Raw genomic sequence first — 17,009 nt, 5'->3', positions numbered from 1 at the left:
TTAGCGATTATCCCGGGACGGAATTAATTTGGGAATGAAATTATAGCGCATTCTTAGGATCTTGTTTTATTTCTCACACCTGCTGCCATTCTATTCATTTCCCAGAGTGCATGGAATCAAATTCTTCATTTAAAAATAAATGCATAAACTCTATAAGAAAATGTCTATGTCTAGTCTTGTGTTTATTAGAGTATATTTTAAAAACTTATCTGGTTGGGAGTTGTCTGTTCCTTGTTTATTTGCGTTTGGAAAAGAAGCATTATGAGCAGTGACCAGAAATAAAACAATGAATGCCATGATGACCATATCAGAGTATTTATGCACTGCTCAGGGCTGAGTTTCCCAAAAGCATCGTAAGCCTATGTTGATCACAGAACCAAGTGATAGTTTTCAGTCACGTGACCGGCTCGAAGACATGGAGGGCAAAACATCCATAGAACTGCAGCACAAGCGTGTCAATTTTTCATCTGTTTCCCAGTCGCAAATATTTAGATCACCTCTCAAAAGAATAAACAAAGGTATTTCTGAACAAAATGCAAGTTTTGGCCATTTGCAATCCATATTAAGCACCCGCTGCAATATTTCAATCAAACAGTGTGACAAAACGTTGTAAAAACACTTAAAAGTGCCTTAATATATTTAAAACAGTAACATTAAAAGATCAAATTCAGTAATCACCCTATTAATGATGCACAGTTTACACAGGCAAGCAGATGAGGCCGGAATATGAACACGGTCCGCTTAACGATTCAGTGTTTTCCTTCTAATGGTTTTCTACGGGAAGCCATTTAATGAGAGACTTTGCACATTGCGTTTATATTCTGGCTTCATCTTCTTGCCTGTACAAAATATTCATCATCAATAAGGTGTTTACTGAATTTCGCCTTTTAATATCTGCGTTTTTTTACATTATTACTTGATGCAATCTGCTAATATCTGGTGGTCAGGGGGGTGTTCCTATGCGGGCGTGACGTCACGTGAAAACGATCAATTGTCACCAGTGGAGCTACGATCAATTTAGGATTACCATGCTTTTGGGAAACACGGCTCTGATTTAGTTAATCTGATGAATTCCTGCATCTCTATAGCATAAAATTTGGACTAATACATTAAATAAATAATTGACAATGAATTGCAATGATTTTTTTTTTTTTTAAGATTTTTATACACTTTCTCAGTAATTTTTAACAGATTCCCCAGCACCCCTTCACAACCCTGGGGTTTCCCAGACCTTGGTTCGAAAACCCCTGGTCAAACCAAAGTCATCCCTATGAAAAATGGTTAAGAAATTAAATGAAAAGTTATTCAAATAACCTCCATCCCTCTTCCAGCACTCTTTGTCAGGTTCCGTCAACATTTGCGAAGCTAAGTGTAATATGTCATTCCCATAAGTCCTTGCTCTAGTAGAGCCCTTTAGGCCCAGCATGCAATGGCAATTATGGTCCTGACCAGGCAGCGCTGTCATCTGCTGTTCCTGACTCATCGTTCCCGAGAGCGTGTCACAGCGTGTGTTATCGGGACCTCACTACACCGGGGACATCAGGGACAAAAAAAGATACAACAGACAGATGTGACATCAAGGGTCTGGTGTGGCTTAATACAAGTAGGTGAAGTGTTTCGTCTCTAATGACTATTGATTTATGAATTCTATAAAGCTTCTGTTATTCACCTCTACGTTCATCTGCGGTCTAACTACAGTCAAACCAAAATTTATTCAGACACCTTCTACATTTCTCATATCACAGTTTATTCGCTATAGTTTAGAAAATGGTAATAAAATATGACAAGAACTCAAGAGTTAAACTGTGTCAGAACAAATTCATATTGATAATGTCAGATAACTTCGATAGAAAGATATGTAACAAAACATGGTCAGGTCAAAGTGTCAAATCAATGTTTTGGTCCCATATTTTTTTCAGTTTTACTGGTAGTCCACTTTATGAAGCATTTTTGGGTATAATATGTCACAGTTGGGGTCAGTTAAGGGTCTTTTATTGCTTGTCACTTTGTCATGTTACACTATAGTTGAAATGACAGCGCAGCTACTAACTTCTCCAAAATGCACCGCACGTCTATCATAAACAAAACTTGACAGTTAGGTGCCACGAGATCACTTCATGTAACAGGATATGAGCATCTGTCACCACAGGAAATAATTACTGCATGTAAGACACTAGCTGTGAGTTACTATTAGTGTTTCCCTTGCTGACAGAGAGCGCCAGGCAAACCTAAAAATGAAAATTCAGTCATCATTTGCCCAATCCTGTATGCCTTACCTTTTTCTGTGGCACACAAAAGATGATATTTTGAAGGTTGAGGTCCAAACAACATTGGCCCCCACTGACTTTCACTGTATGGATAAAAAAACATTTTCAAACCATCATCTGTGACCCGTGCTGGCAAAATGAGTCGGAATGTGCAAATGCTAATTACGAGCTACAGCAAAACAAGTGAAAAATGTAGTATTCACAAAAATGAGTTCAATAGGCCCTCATCTAGAAATGCCAATGCTCCACGTAGTAATGAAACATCTAAAATTATCTTTATTTGTACGTTTTCTAAGAGGCCTACCTTCTTTGTTTTAAAAAGTTGCATTTGTCCATTGGAAGCAAAGCACTTGCGTCTGAAATTTTGGTTTCGGTTTTGAAAAGAACATGCAATAAGTGAACATCTGGTTAACTGTTGGGGAAAAACATAGGGGCCTCATTTATACAACTGCATAGATTACATCCTAAAAGTGTACGTATACACAAAAAAATAGATTTTACGTCAGAACCGGTGCAAAAATCCCTTCATAAATCCCAGTCAGGGGAAGATCTCTCCACGTCTCCTCCTTGAAATAACCATATGTGACTCTGGACCACAAAACCAGTCATAAGGGTCAGTTTTTCAAAATTGAGATTTATGCATCAACGGAAAGCTGAATAAATAATCTTTCCACTGATGTATGGTTTGTTAGGACAATATTTGGCTGAGATACAACTATTTGAAAATCTGGAATCTGAGGGTGCAAAAAAATCTAAATATTGAGAAAATCTCCTTTAAAGTTGTTCAAATGAAGTTCTTAGCAATGCATATTACTAATCAAAAATGAAGTTTTGATATATTTACGGTAGGAAATTTACAAAATATCTTCATGGAACATGATCTTTACTTAATATCCTTATGATTTTTGTCATAAAAGAAAAATGGATAATTTTGAACCATACGATGTATTGTTGGCTATTGCTACAAATATACCCCAGCGACTTAAGACTGGTTTTGTGCTCCAGGGTCAAATATGGAGTTTACAACGCCTAGTTTTACTATGCATAACCTCATCTGCATATCATTTCCATGCATATTCCCATCCATATGACATCGTGTTTAACACTGTCAAAGGTACAAGACATTAAAGGTGCCATAGAATGGAAAATTGTATTTACCTTGGCATAGTTGAATAATAACAGTTCTTTACATGGAAATGACATACCGTGAGCCTCAAACACCATAGTTTCCTCCTCATGTGAATCCCGTGAATAAAAGAGACCACTGAAAAACAGGCGAATCAGAACATAACACCGTCTGTGACGTAACAGTCGGGATCACTAGTTACGCCCCCAACATTTGCATAAACCCGCCCTTATTCTAGGCCAGCCGTTAGCCGAATCACCAGAAGTTCTGCAGGTATTGTGAAGAAACAAACGAGGACAACAGCGAAATTGGCAGATCATGGAAATAAATGTTATGTTCCAGGCTGTGCAGGGGATGTGAAGTGCGGTTGGTGTCTGTATTCAGAAAGGCACGGAAAGCAAATAACGCGTTTTACTAAAATAGCTCGAGCCACTAAAGGGACATGGTTAGCTCCTTGCTAGCGGTAGCCTGTTACATTACAGTGCATAAGATTTTACTTACCACATAAACAAGGAGGAGGATGATGGCGATTGATTTACAGATCCTGAGCACCACTGACAAGCATCTAATCTTGTAAAATGTGTGGCAAGTACTGCCGCTCCATAGCATAAACAGAGTTTGTGCGATCACGAATCTCGAAAGCGAAACTATAACGCGATCGACCGATCGTTCAAAAGCAGTTTCAATGCCCCGCGTATTAATAAAAATCCTCCAGTATTGTTATGTTTTAGAATAAATGTATCAAAATATCCATAAAAACAAAACTGCTTAAAATAGTTCTCAGATAAATATTTTAGAATACAGTTGATCTTATTCTTTTCAATTGGCCAAGTAGTATTTCAGTTGTTTTAAACAATTCAAATCAAATCAAATTCATGCAGTTTTGCTGATAAGGTGAATATCTTTTAGCTATTTTTATTGGAAACAGATAGGCCTATATTTATTGCAGTGTAAATACAATTGTCTGATTCGGTGCATCACTGACAAAATATTTTAAAAAGGAAACACGCAAATCTTAGTTTATCTTCAAGTTGTATCCATCAAATACTATTTTTCATAATGTTGTGGAGATGCCTTCACATGACGTACACCTCCTATTATCATCTATTAGCTATTATCATCATCAGACCTATTCAAACCGGACAATGAGCCGTTTGACCACCGAATCCAGCAGTGTCCACCATAATATCAAAGTATGTGTGCATCATTGATCCTTGTTCTCGCTAAAAATATCTTCTCATAACATGAGATCTGCAGTTTAGCTTAAAGATTAATTATCGTGCACCTACAACACTCCTTGCTGTCATTAAAACATAGCATGCCACAGGAAAAGTGTTCAAGCACATACAAATGTTTTTTTCAGTTTAACCTCTGCGTAATGACTTCAGAGGTTATCTCCATTAATGAGAGTGGACTATTTCATTTAAATGTGTATCGACATGAAAACAGAGTTTAAAATCATTGTTTACTTCATTAATTCTCACTCCAGGAAAAAGAGTTTGTATGCATGGGTCAGAGTTTGCAGGTGTTCAAGCTTGTTTAGGAAGTGGCATATGCCTTTTTCAGGGCAGGTTCTGTGCGTACGCAATGGTTCTAAATGAGGCCCCAGATTTGTAACAATATATTACATCTGTGCATTACAGTAGGTCTTAATATATAAGCTGTCTGTCTCAATGTTAATCAAACAGTAAAATAAAAAGGGAATCACTCGTTTGTTTTTCTTACTTGAATGATTCTGTTTAGACGTATTTGTTTCCTTCTATATTTGTTCTACAGTTTATGTTAATGTCCTCTGTGATTGGTCAAAACACCCCATGCAGTGCATTGTGGTATCATGGAAAAAAACAAAAACAAAAGTTGAACATATTTTTCCTATAGATTGTACCAAATTTTAATTTAAACAGGAGTAGCCCAGTAATTTTTTGTCCGAACTCATTTTTGTCCATTTGCTCATTGTGACTCATTTTGCCAGCACGGGTAACATTTATCGTTTCATCTTTAAAATATCCACTTCCTGATCAGCAGGCTAGCCTCAGAAGGCACCACCACCGCCCACAGTCCATTCACTACTGTCTGATGCAAACTGCACATTTAAATGGCAAATACTTTCTTCATCTGGCAAAATGTAATCTGGTAGGCGAATCTGATGCAACTGGACAGAGTCAAGGTGTGAATGGCTTCTGCCTGGAAACAAGATTGTGTTTACAAGGTAACAGATCAGTACAAGTGCTTTTAAAGAAGCAATCACTGGATTTGCTCCGACTACAGAGTTTCTTTTGAAACGGTGTCAAAAATAGATCCTAGATCAATGTAGGGCTGCATGATTCTAGGGAAATTTTATTTTACTATTATGATTTTTTTTTAAAAATCGAATCTAATTTCAAATGTGATATAAAAAAAGTAAGAACAGCACGCTTTACACTGAAATATGCAGGTTATATTTAAGTAAAACCACAGCCTTTGCGATAAATATTTCCCATGCATACAGGCCTAGACAAAGTCAGTCAAAATGTTGAAACACCACACGATTTACTGTATGGACCAGCTAACACTAGTTTGTGCAAATTTGAGTTGAGAGATTTAGCAGAAAACCACGTAGTGTGTGATGGGCGCAGACGTTTTTCTTTTAGCTTCAGACTAGGGGTGAGCGATATGACGATTTTTGATCGTGGACAATAAAAATGTCTGCACGATCTGCTTTTGAAGAAATATTAAAGTATCGTGCTACAGCGCCACATATCATATCAGTGTTAACTCAGCGGTAGAGTTACTCTCATTGGACACTGCACTTATTCGCAATCACAAAACTACATTATTTGCATCTGCTTTTTCAATTCGTCTGCTGTTCACCCGAAGCGCGCACTTAAACCCTGTTAAAAAGCACCTGATTACTGAACCAAGTTATCTTTTGCGCTAATACGGTCAAAACACAGGTTTATGTAAGGACTCAGCTGATTATGTCTAAAATGAAAGTAAACAGCTGAGAGAACCCGGATGCGTGCAGGTCTTAAAGAGACAGGACACTAAACATGCTGCCGACTGCCATTAAAGGGATAGTTCACCCTAAAGTATCATTTCTGTCAGTATTTACTCCCTCACACGTTGTCCAAAACTTGCATTCATTTCTTTCTTGTGCTTAACACAAAAGAAGATATTCTGAAGAATGTGGGTAACCAAACATTTGCTGGTCCACATTGAATTGGATAGGAAAAAAAAATTAAACCATGGAAGTCACTGGGGACCAGCAACTGTTTGGTTACCCACGTTCTTGAAAATAACATTTATGTTCAGCAGAGGACAGAAAAACAACTTTTGAGTGAGTAAATGATGGTATAAAAATAAAACACTATTTTGATCTTTGGGTGACTTACTCCTTTAATGTTAATAAAACACAGAAACATGGAAAAATCACTCAGTACTCTTGACTGAAAAACTTTAATACAGTTGCTCTAACAGGAATCAATCTATATAGTGTTTCATTTTTATATTTGCTCATTCAGTTTCTTGAATGCTCCTGCTAAATACACCCATTGTACTTACATAAAACTGTTTTATTTGTATATTAAGTGTATCTTTGTTCTCATTTTTTAATAAAGATAAAATAACTTTACTTACCTTGAAAATAATAAAATAATTGTTACCTTGAAAGGCTTTGTCTTTATAATAGGGAAATTGGTTTGGCTGGACTGCTCAAACAACTTGCAAAATAGAAAAACTAACATGAAAAAGAGTCGTGAAAAAAAATTGTGATATATTTTTGCCATATTGCCCACCCTGCTTCAGACTATGATCCAGTTCAGTCTGAGAATATCAAACATTTCTGGCCTGATTTTATAACACATTGTTTTTGTTTGTCACGTGAAGAAACGAGGCACATGTTTGAGTTTGTGATCTGAACAACTTGAACGTCTGTTAGTGTGTGATCCTCCATCGTTTAATGTATGATGCCCAGTTTTTCTCTGTAAGCATTTACAAAGCATGTGGTGCCTAGTGTTTGAAAATCTGTTCTGTGGTGTAGTGTACTGTACATAGCCTTAAACAAGACTACATTCACATAAACCATAATGATTGTCAAAGAGATTATGGCTAGATTATGTCAAACATACGCAAATATTTACTCTTCATGCCCTTGTTTGATGAGATGGGACCTTTAGTATTACATGTTAAAATTTACATTATGAAAAACAGCCAGCAACATTTTAAAGTGCTTCATCTGTCGCTGGATTAAATTTGTTCAGTGTCAAATGTTACTAGAAACAAGGATGAGATTATGTGTCAAATGTACAGATGAGAAGAGATTATCAAACATCTGGGTTAACAAAAAGAGGAATTAAAAAAGTGAGCTAGCAGTACTCGATCTTCTTGACTGAAAAGGGTTAAAGCTCTATTTATGTGTTGGGCTTGATGTAGTGATGTCTTTTATGCAAGAGAGAGATGAATGGCACATTAGGGGAGGAATGTCAGATGTTGAGAGAGCGATGAAGAGAGAGAATTCCCCCGACAGAGAGTAAACTGGAAAATGTAAATGTGAAAAAGCGAGAAAGACCTCCTCCTTATGTCTCAGTCATGCAAAAGCATCGGATCGCACTGCTGTGAACAGGGCAGAGCATGACACTGGAACACACACAGATGAGGCATTATGGGATATGATCATTCAAGATGGTGAGAGCTGTCAGTGACCCAGTGAGAAAGCTCCAGTAGGAGATCAGGTCTGGACTACATCACATCCTCATGGGAACATGTGTCTGTTTAACAGAGCTGAACTTCAACAGACCTACAGTAATGCAGTACAGCAACTCACAAACTCTACAAAGAGTAATTGCAAAGGACCAGCCTCGAGTTAGATTCATAGACTCTTGCATGCCTGATAAGGGAAAACGTGAAGATGTTTACAAAATAATTTCATACTAAATACTGAACTGTAAGAAAGTTACAGGCTCTGTCATCTTATGCTTATCATCAAACACAGCAATAAGACTCAATCAATACTGTTTTTTATGATAATCAACGAATGGCAATATGTGAACCAATCACAATAATAACCAATAAATATTAGTATATAATATTAAGACACAAACACAAAAATACATATACACATAGATAAAACTATGTATATTTGTGAACTAGTATTATGTAAAAGTATTTATTGGTTATTATTGTGATGCACACACACACTTTCAATTACTAAATGTCAAATATTTACGTAGAATATAATAGCAATAAAAACATCTTATACATTTATTATCAAATATTTACATTTATTATCAAATAAATGTATAATTAGTTTTATTATTATTGATATTTATTGATACAATGAGAACAAAACTTTTAAACATCAACAAGAGATAATTAAAATATATCATCATCATCAGTTGCAAAGGTCATAGATGGCAGCAAAATTGATGTTTACATTCATCGTATAATATTACAAATACAAATTCTTATTAAATCTTGTAAAATGAACAGTTATTCTTCTAAAATATTATTAGTCGAGTCAATTTAGTCGTTGTAATATATCCAGTATGCACAGCTGTGGCATTCTTTGAATTAAACAGCCTATAGGTGCACTGATGTCAGGTACACTAATGTTTACTGGCTCTGTATTTTGCACCATGTTACTTTTGGCCTACCTCTTGCTGACACTTAAATGAATTGTTTTGCCATTTTTGGCCTTGTTATTAATGTATTTTGAATGCAAAAGGCACTTTATTTTTCCAAAAACAAATCTGTGTTGATTTGTTCTTCATGTTTATTAAAAACAAGTTTTGTAAATAGCAATTGTTCCGGACCTAGGACATTGATGAACATTCAGATTTGGACCTTTGAATGTAGACTTTGAGAACTCCTGATATACTGTATATGCATCAGTCATGCATGTCCTTTATCATTCTGCTGTTGTGTGGTTTCATAAAAGCATTAAGCCACACTGGCAAAATTCATTTAAAATAACATCTCTATCACCTAAACTCCTCAGTGATGCTATGACTGCATGATAGCGCTGTTTGCTGTGTGGCGGCACATCAGATGGGTGAAAGAGGGCTTTAGGATGGGGGCGTGGTGACTATTTATAGAACACAACTCATTACCTCACGCTCTCTTCACATCGACAGAGCTGTCCGTCAAACTGAGAGAAACAGGGGGCCTGTTCCAAATCACGCTGGCGTACATGCAAGCTCACACATGCAAAATATTTACATTTTTATTTTTAGACTGCACACGTCAACAGAGGAAGCTTCTTGTCTTGATGTGTTTTGTCTGCCTCTGAATGCGGCTTCATTGGTTGGATCGCCAAACATTTTGTACCCCATTTACACCAGCACCGTCCTCTAGTGATACGAGACGGAGGGTCACATGAGGTGTAAGAGAAAAGCTATCCATGAACTACAGATGCATGTGAACAAATGAACTACAGATGCATGTGAACAAAGAGAGTGCAACACACATGTATGTGCACACACATGCATTGCATATGAGAAATGTGTCACACATTAAAAGAAAAAACTGTTTCACTCACAAATATAAAACAGGGCATTATGACAATGCAACCTGACAATAAAAATCAAGTGACTGGTCTGTCCACACAGAAAGAGAAAATGCAACACGATCCCAACCGTTCAAATGAACAGACATGATGTTCATTATATAGTAGCAATTTTGTAGAGATATTAGACCATAAAAATAAAAACCTAATTAACCAAAAGCGTTATTATTTTTCAGCTTTGCACGGAAGATATATATATTTTTTTATTATTTACTGCATCACACCTGATCAGGACACTTGAAGCATATAGTAATACTGTTCAAAAGTTTGGCGTCAATAAGATTTTTCCCCCTTTTTTAAATAAATTAATACTTTTATTTAACAAGTACACATTAAAATGTTTTAAAGTGACAGTAAAGACTATTTCTCATTCAAATAAATGCCGTTCTTCTGAACTTTCTATTCTATTCTACCCAGGTTTGTTAGACGTCATAGTTCGGTGTATTCAGCTGCTGGAACATTTTTCATTGTGTATGCATCCAACATAACAGAAAAGAGGTACATTGCCTTCCAATTTAGTAAATGACTAAATTCATTCCCTGCTAAAGTATATGATCTTTTAAAGTAATATGATCTTTTGTTTTCAAAGCGGCAGACTCTCCGTGCCTCTAGTTTGTCCTAATAACAGCCATTTATTTCTCACGTTTTTTTATCTAATTGACATTTCTGCGTGAATGTTTCCCCAGTACCGTGACCTAGAGAGCCACCTTACTGTGACAGGCCTGCTATTGTGAACATGTAAAGGGGCTGCGGTCAATATCGGTAACTGAACCCGCTGGAGCAATGCAATTACTTAAAGCATCAGCGGCAAGTGTCTTACAAATTCACACAGCTTACGATACAGTCATTAACATTTCTGCACATGTGAGTGTCATCGGCAAGGAAAGTATTCCTTGCGTTATCTTGAGCGGTGTTCTTCTACGAGGCTTGCTGAAGCTGATCACAGCTGAACATTACGACTGATGGCAGAGGTTTAATTTTTAATGCGCTTTCCTACTGGGCCATAGACTCTCGAGCCGCCCCGCCTGACTGCCAGCGTGGTTACTCCCATCCTGATGCATTTTTCAACAGAGACGTTGAGCTCACATGGAAGAGACTGAGAGAGAAGATAAAAAAAAAGTTCAGTCCCAGAAGACAACAGTAGCTGAGGGAGATGGGAGACTCATGGGAGCATGTCCATCTAAATGGACTGGATGCAATACAAGAGCAAACCAACATTAATGACACATGCATAGCAGAAATGTTGAGAAACCATTAACATGCAAGCGATCAGACATTAGGCTTTAGTCAAGGCTTGAAAACACTGAGGCCTGAAACATACTCTACTGTACACCCTAGTGCAAGTATGATATGGAAATGTAGCTTTCTCAGCAATTCATCATTGGGGGATTTTTTTTATTGTCTTGCATCCCGAAGCAACTAGGAATTACACAAGCTTCAGTCTGGATCCAACCCATACGAAGATCTGAGATGACCGAACACCTGAGAAGAGATTATGCCAACCCCCCAGAAGACCTCAGATGATGCTAACCCTGGAACAACATAGAAAACTACCAAATTTCGCTTAAATCGCAACATTTAAATCGCAATTGCAAAGTTTAAATCGCAACATATAATCATTGCAGTTAGTGTTCACCGTCTGCTTGATTACATGTAATTTATAACTAACTGCATGATGTTTACTGTACATTTCTGTCATAGTCACCACTATTAACCTACTCCGAAATATAATGTAGAAACTTAAAATTTTCTGTAAAGCTGCTTTGCAACGATTTGTATCGTGAAAAGCACTATACAAATAAACTTGAATGGAGTCTTCTCTGTGCTCTTTATCAGTTATCAGTCATTATTTATACACTACAGTTCATACTTTTTTTAAACTACAATTTTTTGAATGAAATGAACACTTTTATTCAGCAAAAGACACATAAAATGTCAAATAAATTGTCATTAAATTAAGTATCATTAAAGAATTTTACATTGTAAAAAGAAATAATTGAAATGAAATAGATGCTGTTATTTAACGTTCTATTCATCAAAAAATCCTTAAACAAATGCGTCATGGTTTCAACAAAAAACAACTGAACATTGATAATAGTAAGAATTGTTTTGAGCACCAGTTATGTTGAATTTTCAAAACATGTTTTCAAAACATTTAGAAAAATCTTACTGACCCCAAACTTTTAAACAGTAGAAATGCACCATTTTTAATCTAAAAAAACTAATTCAAGAACACGGATAAATGAAACCTTTAGCAAATATTAAAACGAATAGCCATTTTTCATATCATACATTACAATTTTCTGATGCTTAAATTTCTTTGTAGCATTTAAAACAGCTGATTTTAGTTTTAGTGGTTTATTTGTAATTTATTTAAACAAAGTAGTAGTATAATAATTTTATATCAACCATAAAATGAAAATAATTATTGGCTTATTGTATTGACCTGGGGCCTATTTCATAAAACAAGTTTACAAAATAAGCCAGACTTATTTCAGTTAGTCTGACTTACTTTGAACCAAAATCAAGTGACAATATGTCAGACTAACTTAAACCAGGCTTATTTGGTAAACTTTTTTTTTTATGAAACAGGCCCCAGAACACAATTTGTAACCAAAACAAAAGCAGCATTCTCAGTGTTGTCGTATTCTCTTTTACTACGGTAAAGGTGGATCTACAGCAAGATGACAATCTTTCTAGTTTAGTTAAACTGCTAACACTTATTACTACAACATCTATTAGAATAACACCAGACTTAGCTTTAAATGAACATACATTTGAGCATTGTATGTTCCACAGAAATGCAAGAACACAGGGGAAATATGAACAACAGGGCCACGCTCTTGCAACACACTGGTTAAGCATTTAAATCTGTGTGTTGTGTACTTATGTATGTTTCTGGCATAAAAGCTATGGGGCAGCTAGACTGAAGTAAAATAATTACGGTCAAAGGTCCCCTGAGGCCAAAGATCATTCTATGTGGTGAACAGAAACACAACCTCACTGAGCACAGAACAAAAAAGGGAGTTTAAACTTCAAGTTTTTAAGTTAAAGTCCGGAATGAAGCGCAGTGAAAGAATCGATTGGGCACACATTATAACACAGGCAGAGCGGTCCGTGAGGCTTAATCAGTAGTGCTAATTATAACGAGCTGGGTGTTTTCAGGCCACTCTCTGACTCCCTGTGCTGCCATCAAAGCAGCGATGGAGGGCAAGTCAGTTCAAAAACAGCACGCGTGGACTATGGTCAACTCATTTGAAGCTACTGCATCATTAACTCATACTTTAGAGGAACTAAGATTAGTCGAGATTTGGCAGGCTGGAATCTATACAGAGGTTTGGTCAGTCCTCTGAAACCTCGAAAAATAATGAAGTGGAAGATGATTGTAACCATTTGGCCTTTATAAACTCATGCCTGCATGGAAAGTGTGGGGGAAAGTGTTGGGAGTGTGAACAAACACCTTTAGATCTACAAAACAAACAATTTACAAGCTCTACACAAGAGAAAATATATAACATATATAATGTGTGGTGATCAGGTTTCTTGGCATGATCTAGTTTGTGTGTGTCTGAATTGAGCAGTGGCCAAACAACAAAAGCAGATGACAACACCCATATACTACTACAAGCACACAAAGACACTATTAACAGCCATCACTGGACTGCCCTTCTTTCACTACCAAATTTGCCATAAGTGCAACAGGTCAAACCATAAACCCACTGATGTTTATCTGCACTATGATCATAGATGTTATGCTGCCTTCAAGTCATACATTTGGAAATCTTACTTATGTGATTTTGATCATAATAAAACTGATGTGTTTCTATCTCTAGCTACAACAACAATTTTACACAAGAACAACAAAATGAAAAGCAGCATGTTGGTATGCAAGTCTGAGGCCTCAAAAATGATAAAACATGATTTTTTAATATTATAAATAGAGATAAATATAATTTAGCAGAGCACAAGATTGTAAAGTCACAATTACAACTCATCAAAAAAGCACAAATGAAATAACACTATCATTTTCCAAAACTATTTCATCCAAAAGTGAAAATGTTTTTTTTTTGTTTTTTTTTGGCTATTTCACCTGAATATTTTCAATTGCCGAAATTTCGGTGCATCACTATATCAATCATATTAAATACATTGTTTTCTGTCACATATACATATATATATATATATATATATATATATTTTTATTTTTTTTGGGAAGTTCTGTTCTGGATTGTCTTAAAACAGTTCCCGAATTTATGAAACTGTGGAATAATATTTCCACAAATTATATGTAAAAAATCCTTCTAAAAATGCATTAAATTATATTACATTAAATTAAATAATTGTTAGTCAATTAAACATCAACCCATATTTAGAAAAGTTTCATATATTTGTAGATATATCATCCAACCTCAAACTAGGACATGAAATGAACAAAAAATGAGGCAAATACTGCGACAGCAACATTAAAACAGGTTCATGTTGAAACCGATAACACTGACATACAAGTGTATTTCCAGGAATGAAAACATGATTCTTGATGCTATTAATTTAGGAATGTCCCAGTTACCAAACATGCAGCAATCAGATAAGAGCTTCAATAAAAGATGTGTGTGAGCAATAAACCCTTAATCATTGAGTCACTCACAGACACACAACTGTCCCAGAGTTCAGCTTGATAATAAACTAACGAGTCAACCTGAAACCAACAGTACAATGGTCTCAAAATGTCCACACATCAGTGGAGAAGGGCTACACAGTACACCTCTTGAGAAACCCTGCATTAAGTGCTTTGACTGATTAAACTTGCAGGGCTCAAACCTACAACCTTTCAGTTAGTTCTTTAGCATACACCTTGGCTTGCATCCTTGCAAACACTGCTAAATTCTGGCAGCCTGGTATTTTGGAAACATTTCCCCCTCATCACATTGCTAAAATCTCAAACACATGCACTAAGAAGGTTTAAAACGTTCAAATTAGGACTTTTTAATAGCTTTGACTAAATGACTCCCAAAATGAGATAAAAAGGGGGCCTAATGAATGCATGTAAAACGGAGCGTAATCATTCATAAGATTCAGTGACAACACAAAGCGATACGAAAAACACTTTAAACTGAGGCGGCTAATCTAAAATGAAATTGAATTCCATGAATATATTTGCCACCCGTAATGGATGAAGATGTTTACCTGAGTATTGCTGATATAAATATAAGATCAGATGTGATTAAAATGAATATTTATTCAAGCAGCATTTTTATTATTATTGCTGAAATAACAAACATATCACCTTTAATAACACACTAAATAAAGTAAAAAATAAAATAAGTTAATTGGAGTGCATTTCATACCGACTCGAGTACTTTGGCATGATTATCAGTTTCACACATGGAGAGGTGCAAAAACAAATACATAAATATTACACGTTTTGTGAAAAAATTACTTAAAGTAAAAAAAAAAAATCCACTCCCAGAAATTACTGTATAATTCGTGGACAGCTGAGATGGTAATGAAAAAATGTAATTAAATAAAAATCAGCACCTGGTTCTCACATATTAAGCACTGAAATGGACCCAGTTTCACCTCTCTCTGAAAAACAGAAGTGCTTATGATTTCCTGTACTACCTCATTACATGTTTCTCGATGGAAAGCCTGACTAATTTTTGCGAATCGATTCTTTAAAACAGTTCATTTAAATGATTCAGCGTTTCTCTTTTTTCTCTTTAGTTGTATTGTAATTTCATCTGTCAGTTTATTGCAGTCAGAGTTTAAACATTTCATCATGACCACAAGACAAATCATGAAGAAAATGCATAGAAATCGCAGGCTAAATAATTTCAGCCTATATGAAAAGACAAACTGGATACACATCTAGGATTTTATAATTCACCAATAGGCTAAGAATCGCACCAGCTGTCACTTACTTCTGTAACAACAAATAAAGCCCAAAACGACTAGTTCATGCACAACGCTGGCAGCGCCAAATAACGGTAGAGAAATGTACCTTCATCCTCATGGTGAGATGTTTCTATCCTGCGCTCCTCATGACCATAAACTCGACGATGTCCATCCGACAGAATAAACGCTGCATGTGTGTGAAAGAGATGCGCTGCTTAAAATAGATACAGAAGGAGCGGAGGCTGAAGACGAGGAGGAAAACAGCCCAACATGACATCAGCCCTCACTTCTCTAAATATAAATATATATCAAACTGGACGCGCTTTCATTTTAACGCCTGAAGTGCGTCTTTACGCAGCGACTTGCATTATAAGCGAATAATGCTTCTGACGCGCTTCTTTTTTTAAATAAGTCCGGATGCATTCAACTTATACGAATATGAACATGTTGAGGAGGAAGTGAAAGTTTGGGTGGTATAGGGCTGAACAGTTATATTAGCAAACTAACGAGCTTCGCAAAGAGCCAGCAGGTGTTAGTTAAATTAAAAAAAAAGAAACTCAGTCCTAACATCCGGATCTCTGCGTCAAACAACGTTGGGTTGTATTTAATTATTTGTGCATGACTTTGAAATGAATGTGCACGGATATATGTCACGCGAACCCAGTTTTATCCACGAAACTCATAGCAATTTAATGAAAGATACTGACCTCTTTTCTGTAGGGTGACTGAGAGCTCAAGGGCAAAATTCACCGTCCTAAAAACATTTATTCCAGGCGGAAATGCAGTATTTTAAACGTTTTGATGGCCCATGTTCGCCTGTCTGTCTGTCTATCGGACTTCCTGGATGAACAGCCGCGTGCGCATATAGTGAAGTTCATTACGATGCATGCGCGCACGGAAATAAATGCACGACATCTCCACCGAGTAGTCTATGCAAAGCAGCACTTTTACACTCAGTCCAGAATAAGCCGATACATAACTAGCCTATATATGGGAGAATCTTCATTAAGTATTAAAAGAAAATAATAACGCTTAGTTATTTCAATAACTTTCTTTCGTTTTTTAAAAAAATAATAATTTTCTCTCATAAGTGTGTCGAAATTATACATTCGCAAGAATTTCACAATTCTATGCTTGTTCCTTTTTTCTTTTCTTTTTTATACTTTGATTCTACAATAGCCTA

The 17,009-nt window shown here is 36.1% G+C and overlaps 1 protein-coding gene across 4 annotated transcripts in view; it reads right to left on the bottom strand.

Annotated features, from left to right (window-relative positions):
* taok3a (TAO kinase 3a) overlaps positions 1-17,009 on the bottom strand; it is a 68,155-nt gene that overhangs the window by 50,440 nt on the left and 706 nt on the right. The window contains exons 1-2 of one of the 4 annotated variants that reach the window (XM_079417240.1): positions 16,534-16,714; positions 15,933-16,037 (exon numbers count right to left, since the gene is read on the bottom strand). The exons of 1 other annotated variant lie outside the window; for it this stretch is intronic. The gene's annotated coding sequence lies outside the window, so the exon portion shown is untranslated. Of the gene's footprint in view, positions 1-15,932; positions 16,038-16,533; positions 16,767-17,009 lie in introns of those variants that run through there. 2 more of the 4 variants (XM_079417239.1, XM_079417241.1) reach the window with 2 other exon arrangements.

The sequence above is a fragment of the Barbus barbus genome (genome assembly GCF_936440315.1).
Source record: "Barbus barbus genome assembly, chromosome: 5".
Lineage (NCBI taxonomy): Eukaryota > Metazoa > Chordata > Actinopteri > Cypriniformes > Cyprinidae > Barbus > Barbus barbus.
This window is presented reverse-complemented; position numbering and strand designations above follow the sequence as displayed.